The sequence below is a fragment of the Coregonus clupeaformis genome, unplaced genomic scaffold, assembly GCF_020615455.1.
Source record: "Coregonus clupeaformis isolate EN_2021a unplaced genomic scaffold, ASM2061545v1 scaf1636, whole genome shotgun sequence".
NCBI classification, from domain to species: Eukaryota; Metazoa; Chordata; class Actinopteri; order Salmoniformes; family Salmonidae; genus Coregonus; species Coregonus clupeaformis.
The window spans coordinates 91,649-97,648 of NW_025535090.1; the positions used below are offsets into that span (position 1 = coordinate 91,649).

The 6,000-nt window shown below is 45.3% G+C and overlaps 1 pseudogene; it reads right to left on the bottom strand.

Moving 5' to 3' along the window:
* Positions 1-383, bottom strand: part of LOC123487315 — a 49,854-nt pseudogene extending 49,471 nt beyond the window's left edge.
* Positions 384-6,000: the final 5,617 nt, after the last annotated feature.

Here is a 6,000-nt window from a genome sequence, read left to right on the forward strand (position 1 = left end):
AAGAGACATCCCTGAACTGTTAACCCTTAAAGAGCCACAAGAGAACAGAATTGTGTTATACTTTCGTTAGTTTCCCAAGACCTTTAATAAAATCCTTGTTTTGGTTGAACCTGGTCTCCTTGCACTACTTGAGCAATCCCGCTGAAAGCTGTGTAGCCTCTCGTGACATCACAATGCACACAATGTTATTGAGATGTGCACCTGATCCCACCTTTCCACCTAATAAAGCCACCTAGTTTAAACAACAACAGCAGCACAGCTATAACAACCTTGAGAATGAAACCCATTAATGCTGGAAAGTAGAAACAACAAAATAGGCAGAAATACTCACCAATAGCTGTAGGTTGGTGGATGATGTGGTCTATTTCCCAGGTGCACTCCTGAAACAAAAAGAGTACAAGGCTGAGTATGGTGAAGAGGCAACTGGTTCAGCTCAGACAGTAAAACATTGATCTATCACATTTACATTTTAGTCATTTAGCAGACGCTCTTATCCAGAGCGACTTACATGAGCAATTAGGGTTAAGTGCCTTGCTTAAGGGCACATCGACAGATTTTTCACCTAGTCAGCTCGGGGATTAGAACCAGCGCCCTTTCGGTTACTGGCACAACGCTCTTACCCACTAAGCTACCTGCCGCCCCATTATCACCCCCCCTCCTCCCTCGGTCCCTTGGTAATAAAGCAGTCTGGCTTTTGGGTCAAAACAACATCATTACTGCACCACTCACAGCAAGATTTCCAAATTGGTTTTTAAGCAACACTGCAAAAATAAAGATGAGAAGCCCAAAAAGCCCAGTCTTTAACAGGAGAGTTAGAGCAATGAGCACACGTAGACATCACATGCTCTCAGGGTGCTTCCTGTCACAGCTGATCAGCTCCTCATGCCAATGCACTCAACAAAGAGCACTGTGAGCTTATCTCTGGGTTGGAGGGAGCATCCTGAAAGGAACTGGTATGTCATTAGATTAGCAACAAACCCAAGCACTAACGGGAGAAAAAAGTTGTCTCTCAGTTTAGTGTGATGTGATTACTGAGTACGGGCTCACAAAGATTCTGATTCATTAAGTAGCTCTATTCTGCTGGCACCCTAATGGGGAGAGGGAGCAGAGACGGAGGGAGGGAGAGAGGCAGAAAGGGAGGGAGAGAAGGAGAGAGAGGGGGGATTGCCAATTGAGACAGGCAGCACAGGAAAAGGATGCTGCTGCTGACTGTTCTCTCTCTCTCACATAATGCTGTCTCTGGCCAGATGTTTTCTGCATGATAAGCCTTGTGCTGACACATCCTTCCTCCCCTCAAGGCTTCAGGTGGAACTGGACGTGATTTGCACATCGTATTGTTACTGAGACCCATTTGGACACGCCAACCTCGCCGAGGAGATACCTTACACCACAGCACAGAGACGCTAATGTTATCTTACCACATCTTCCTATCCAGAGACAGACCTAAGGCATAAAGTAACCTACCTACTACCTGCTTCTGTTCGCGCTCAGGCTGGAGTGCTGATTAAAGGCGGGGCTGCTTCTTTGATGTCCTAAAACATCCTGTCTCCCTTTACCAACATCAGCTGATACTGAAGGGGAGAGATGCTTCAAGAAAAACAACAACACCAGGGCAAACAAGACTGATCTCCTGGGCTCTAAGTGTGAAGTGACAGAATTGTTTTCTGGGATGTTTGTGCCTCCATCTTGGATACAGGGAATAGGCTTACTGCATTCTAACAAGTTGCATCCTACTTTGCCTTCCAGGAGAGGTTGCCATCTGCAGCTAAGCTCAGTCTCAGTCTGGGTGGAAACAGGGCAGATTCTCCCGCAAATCTTGACAAATGGCTGGAGTCAAGAGCTGTGCCCGATAGGCTACTGTAGCAGAGTCCAGCCAGTGTAAATCTCAGCCCCACATCCTCTTTGTGAAGGAAGGCTTCCACATCCACATTCATGTTCCACTCCACAATTAGAGCCTAGAGAGGATCCATCCAGCTTCAGAGGGACAGTTCGTTTGTCAGGGGCGCTGTCGGGGGGAGAGGAGAGATGAGGAGGGAAGAGGAGGGATGAGGAGAGCCTGCTGACAGCATGGAGAGTTGAGTGACTCAACGAGCATGTGGGAGATGCCAAGACTATTGAGTGCTGATGTTCACTGTGAGGCTGCCATCATGGGTCCTCAGGGGCCATGCAGGCCCACTCCTGCTATTACCCCATGTCAAAAACCCTGCCGGAGTCTGATAGACCATTCCTAACCAGCACACCTAAGTGTTGTGCTGTACCCCCCTGCCCCCATACCTGTGCCAAATCGCATTGTTCAGCCATTTCAATGATCAACCATAATTCGTTTTAAGACAGAGTATAAATAAATCATTGATATGTGTAGCACCCAGAAATATTTAATTTACTGTGTCCAAAGTCATGATCAAGATCAATAACATTAGCGCAGCAAATCGAAATGCTTAGGAGAACTGATAGTGCCAGAAGAGGCATTGCTCTATCCCAGGTGATAAATATATGAGCAAGTAGCACACAGCTGAGCTATCTACCAAACAATGCCCACGTTCCATCTGAGGATGAAACTGCTTTGAACCGATAGTAAGCAGCGCTGTGTGACTCATCCTCCCAGGGGAAGACACCGTTTTGCAGAAAAAGACAGAGTGAAAACAACCAACTGTGCTTGTTACTGAGAACACAGTGCCAGTTAGGAGGCAGAGCAGAATCTATTATCACCTCTTCAGGTATTAGAAGCTTAGCTGGGACATTTCCTCAACTTCTCAAGGCACAAAACAATCAGCCTGTTTAGTCTGGCGACTGCAATGTGTCCTGCGCTCTCGCACACGCATACAATACAAACAGACGCAAGCATGCAGACACACACACACTCGCTCTCCTTTTCTCAGACAGATAAAGAGTGTCAGCGACACCACTGTCTCTCCCGCTCAGCCAGGCAGTCACATTGTGCTTTGGTTGCAGTATCATCTCATGTCCTGGGGCTACGGTTGGTCCCAGAGGCTCCACTCACACTGCAGTACACTGCAGCTTCTACTTCTCTGCATAGGACCATTCAGATCAGTCGCCAGAGACGCCAACAAATGACACGTGTTCTGTTGATGGGAGGACAGTTACCAACACCTGCAACAACTCACAATCAATCTGTATGCATTATCTAGCAATAGCCAATTACAGTACATTACTGCAATATGAAAAACCAAAATACTGTGCCAAACTTACAGTATCAGTAGGCCTGTCAAATATTTACATTTGACATGTAGCAGAATATAGTAGCTAGCTACAGATGTAGGATCTTAATTTGATCACTCTTTTGTTGATGAGAATTTTCCTGCATAGCAGGATATGCAAACGTGTAGTGTATTCAAGGTTTAAAAATGCTTCTAAAGTTAAAAATGTCGGACTTGATTTGCCCTAACGTAAAATGTATCAAACCCTACAACAAAATATCCATTAATTATAATCCACATAATAATTCAAATCAAATTGTATTCGCCACATGCTTCGTAAACAACAGGTGTGGACTAACAGTGAAATGCTTACTTATAGGCCCTTTCCAACAATGCAGAGAGAACAAAATTAGAGAAATAATTTCAAAGTAAAACACGTAATAACAAAAGGAATAATAGATACACAATGAGTAACAATAACTTAGCTATATACACTGAGTATACAAAACATTAAGAACCTGCTCTTTCCATGACATAGACTGACCAGCTGAATCCAGGTGAAAACTATGATCCCTTATTGATGTCACTTGTTAAATGTACTTCAGTCAGTGTAGATGAAGGGGAGGAGACAGGTTAAAGAAGGTGCAACTCAATATTAGGAAGGTATTCCTAATGTTTGGTATACTCAGTGTACAAGGGGTACCAGTACCGAGTCGATGTTCAGGGGTACGAGGTAATTAAGGTAGATACAGTATGTACATATTACTAGGATTAAAGTGACAGATAGTAAACAGTAGCAGCAGCGTATATGATGAGTCAAAATAAGTTAGTGCAAAAAGGGTCAATGCAGATAGTCCGGGTAGCTATTTGGTTAACTATTTAACTAACTATTTAGCAGTCTTATGCCTTGGGGGTAGAAGCTGTTCAGGGTCCTGTTAGTTCCAGTCTTGGTGCATCGGTACCGCTTGCCATACGGTAGCAGAGAGAACAGTCTATGACATTGGTGGCTGGAGTCTTTAACAATTTGTAGAGCTTTAATCTGACACCACCTGGTATAAAGGTCCTGGATGGCAGGGAGCTCGGCCCCAGTGATGTACTGGGCCGTCCACAGTACCCTCTGTAGCACCTTGCAGCCGGATGCCAAGCAGTTGCCATACCAAACGGTGATGCAGCCAGTCAAGATACTCTCAATGGTGCAGCTGTATAACTTTTTGAGGATCTGAGAGCCCATGCCAAGTCTTTTGAGCCTCCTGAGGAGGAAGAGGCGTTGTCGTGCCCGCTTCACGACTGTATTGGTGTGTGTGGACTATGATAGATCCTGAGTGATGTGAACACCGAGGAACTTGAAGCTCTTGACCCGCTCCACGACAGTCCCATCGATGTGAATGGGGGCGTGCTCGGCCCTCCATTTCCTGTAGTCCACGATCAGCTCCTTTGTCTTGCTGACGTTGAGGGAGAGGTTGTTGTCCTGGCACCACAGTGCCAGGTCTCTTACCTCCTCCCTATAGGCTGTCTCCTCGTCGTTGGTGATCAGGCCTACCACCATCGTCAGCAAACTTAATGATGGTGTTAGAGTCGTGCAGTCGTGGGTGAACAGGGAGTACAAGAAGGGCCTAAGCACGCAACCCTGAGGGGCCCCTGTGTTGAGGGTCAGCATGGCAGATGTGTTGTTGCCTACCCTCACCACCTGGGGGCGTCCCATTAGGAAGTCCAGGATCCAGTTGCAGTCCCAGGGTCCTTAGCTTAATGATGAGCTTGGAGGGCACTATGGTGTTGAATGCTGAACTGTAGTCAATGAACAGCATTCTCACGTAGGTGTTCCTTTTGTCCAAGTGGGAAAGGGCAGTGTGGAGTGCAATAGAGATTGCGTCATTTGTGGATCTGTTGGCGTGGTAGGGAGATGTTGAAAATGTCAGTGAAGACACTTGCCAGCTGGTAAACGCATGCTGTGAGTACGTGTCCTGGTAATCCATCAAGCCCTGCGGCCTTGTGAATGTTAACATGTTAAACTAGGGCTGGGCTATATCTCACATTAATTTGATTAATTTGAATTGATGTTTTTGCGTTATATTCCAAATGCCTGTATCGCAATAATTTTTCGTTTATGTCCGCTTGTTCTCGTGTTGATCTTAATATAATGACGAGATGCACGTCTGCACCCTAACAATGGGGAGTCGTTGTCCCAATGGCGGGAAGGCAGGAAGGCAGGCGACAAGCTTAGGTCCAAAATAAACCCATAGAAACGCATTGGCTTTATTTTGGATAGATTTTAGCGAGAGTGAAACCTCTCACTTCACCTCTTCCTCTATGGTTTACACACACACCAAGCCCCTCCCTTTGCCTCTCACGCCAACAAAGTTGAGAGATCACATCTTCCTCTCTGACAAGCGGTTTCAACTCGCTACTTGCATTTGCAGAATCAGTCATCTGGACACCAACACACATTGAGACATTATTTTACTGTAATAGAGGAGAAGTTAACTTTTTTAACGATACCCTTTTTATGTCTCCACTATCAAATTACACGCAGAGCAGACACTACTAAAACTACAGTATCAATGAACATTGATTCTGGAAAATGTATGCTCAGTTTGTCTAACGCGGCATTGGGGTACCACGTACCGCTAGCAGCATTTTAGCCAAAGACTGTTATACTAGCTGTCTAGTCTGTGTTTTATAAATGTGCAATAAGCATAAAATACAATTATTTAAGGAATTGGCAACTCATTCTCATTCTGAAAATAAGGTAGGCCACTTGATTTCAACATCTGAACAAAGTGGACAGGCTAACATGCTTTTCAAACAGTTGGAGACAGACAGAAGGGTGTGTTTATAACAATTC